The sequence below is a fragment of the Theropithecus gelada genome, chromosome 1, assembly GCF_003255815.1.
Source record: "Theropithecus gelada isolate Dixy chromosome 1, Tgel_1.0, whole genome shotgun sequence".
NCBI lineage: Eukaryota > Metazoa > Chordata > Mammalia > Primates > Cercopithecidae > Theropithecus > Theropithecus gelada.
Genome location: NC_037668.1, coordinates 8,513,218 through 8,515,323, shown reverse-complemented (window position 1 = coordinate 8,515,323; position 2,106 = coordinate 8,513,218). Strand labels below are relative to the sequence as shown.

Genomic DNA, 2,106 nt, shown 5'->3' with positions numbered 1-2,106 from the left:
GTATTTCTCTTCTCAATTACTTCCTCACTTATTTAGTATTTATACTATTGTACTGTATTTTTAGTTATTTATGTCCATGCATTTGTCTTTTGTAACCTAGATGATTAATAACTTAAGTTCTGAAACTTAAAGTAGAAGCCCAAGAGCCATAAAACCAAGGCTAAATGACCACCCAACCTGAATTCTTAGTGGCATTATGATTTCATATATTCTCTAGTACTGTCCCTGGAAATTGTTGAAATATTTAAAGAATCCCAATGTTTTTGAACTTTTGTCTGCTTCTCAGAATATCTTGTATGTGGAAGTGACACAAAAGTTTTACGTCTTGCTCTCTTTCCCATCTTGCAAGATGGCGAGTGAAAAAGTTGAGAAGCCAGATACTAAAGAGAAGAAACCCGAAGCCAAGAAGGCTGATGCTGGTGGCAAGGTGAAAAAAGGTAACCTCAAGGCTAAGAAGCCCAAGAAGGGGAAGCCCCATTGCAACTGCAACCCTGTCCTTGTCAGAGGAATTGGCAGGTATTCCCGACTTGCCATGTATTCCAGAAAGGCCATGTACAAGAGGAAGTACTCAGCTGCTAAATCTAAGGTTGAAAAGAAAAAGAAGGAGAAGGTTCTTGTAACTCTTACAAAACCAGTTGGTGGTGACAAGAACGGCAGTACCTGGGTGGTTAAACTTCGCAAAATGCCTAGATATTATCCTACTGAAGATGTGCCTCAAAAGCTGTTGAGCCACGGCAAAAAACCCTTCAGTCAGCACGTGAGAAAACTGCGAGCCAGCATTACCCCCAGGACCATTCTGATCATCCTCACTGGACGCCACAGGGGCAAGAGGGTGGTTTTCCTGAAGCAGCTGGCTGGTGGCTTGTTACTTGTGACTGTACCTCTGGTCCTCAATCGAGTTCCTCTACGAAGAACACACCAGAAATTTGTCATTGCCACCTCAACCAAAATCGACATCAGCAATGTCAAAATCCCAAAACATCTTACTGATGCTTACTTCAAGAAGAAGAAGCTGTGGAGGCCCAGACATCAGGAAGGTGAGATCTTCGACACAGAAAAAGAGAAATACGAGATTACAGAGCAGCCCAAGATTGATCAGAAAGCTGTGGACTCACAGATTCTACCAAAAATCAAAGCTGTTCCTCAGCTCCAGGGCTACCTGCGATCTGTGTTTGCCCTGACGAATGGAATTTATCCTCACAAATTGGTGTTCAAAATGTCTTAAGAACCTCATTAAATAGCTAACTACAAAAAAAAAAAAAGTTTTATGTCTCAATTTTTGAGGTTGAAAACATGGCTGCAGTATTCCCTAAATGTGGTGATGGAGGGCAGTTGACATTGGAGAGAGAATAAAGAAGCAGAATGTTTGGTGTGGTAACTCATTGGCTATAGGGGAAGAGGAAGAGTGTAAACTTTATTAATAGAATTACCCATGTTCTCAGCTTGGGTGCTTAGATGGGAAATGGGAAGAGAATTCTAAAATCAGAAAATGGGAGGAAGGTTGAATGTGATCCATATTTTATAGACCTTCAATATTACATAGACAAAATTTATTTAGTGCTCACTCTTCATCATGCACTGGGCTAGGACAGTTGATACCAACGTGAATAAGACATAGTACCTGCCATCGAAGTATTTTGTCCAGACGGGGAGATATTTGGAAAAACAAAAGATTGTAATTTAATACAATGTGCTAAGTACCATAATGAAAAGAGACTCGTGCAAGTATAGTGGTAGGCCAAAAAGAAGAATAATCTAGACCTCTTGGGAAGGTCTTAGAAAATTTAAGAGGAGAAGACACTTAAGAAGACACTGTGAAGGATGATCAGGTGATTGGGGAGGACACTCTTGACATCAGAAATATCTTTTGAAAGGTCGAGGTAATAATCAGAGGACTGATAGGAAACAAAGGTGAGATCAGATCCCGGAGAACCTTAAAAGGCAAGCTAGTGAGTCTGGATTTTATTCTCCAGGGAAAAGGGAGCCATTGAAGAGTTTTAAGCATGACAGTAAGGTGGGCAGATTTGCAGTTATAAAATAATCACTCAGGTAGCAGTGTGAAGGATGAATTAGATGGGGATGAGAGAGAAGGCAGAGAACATGGTT

The 2,106-nt window shown here is 40.6% G+C and overlaps 1 pseudogene across 1 annotated transcript; it reads left to right on the top strand.

Annotated features, from left to right (window-relative positions):
* The first annotated feature begins 335 nt into the window (after positions 1-335).
* Positions 336-1,249, top strand: LOC112636134 (annotated as a pseudogene). The gene has a single exon (XR_003122132.1). The product of XR_003122132.1 is annotated as a 60S ribosomal protein L6 pseudogene (transcript).
* Positions 1,250-2,106: the final 857 nt, after the last annotated feature.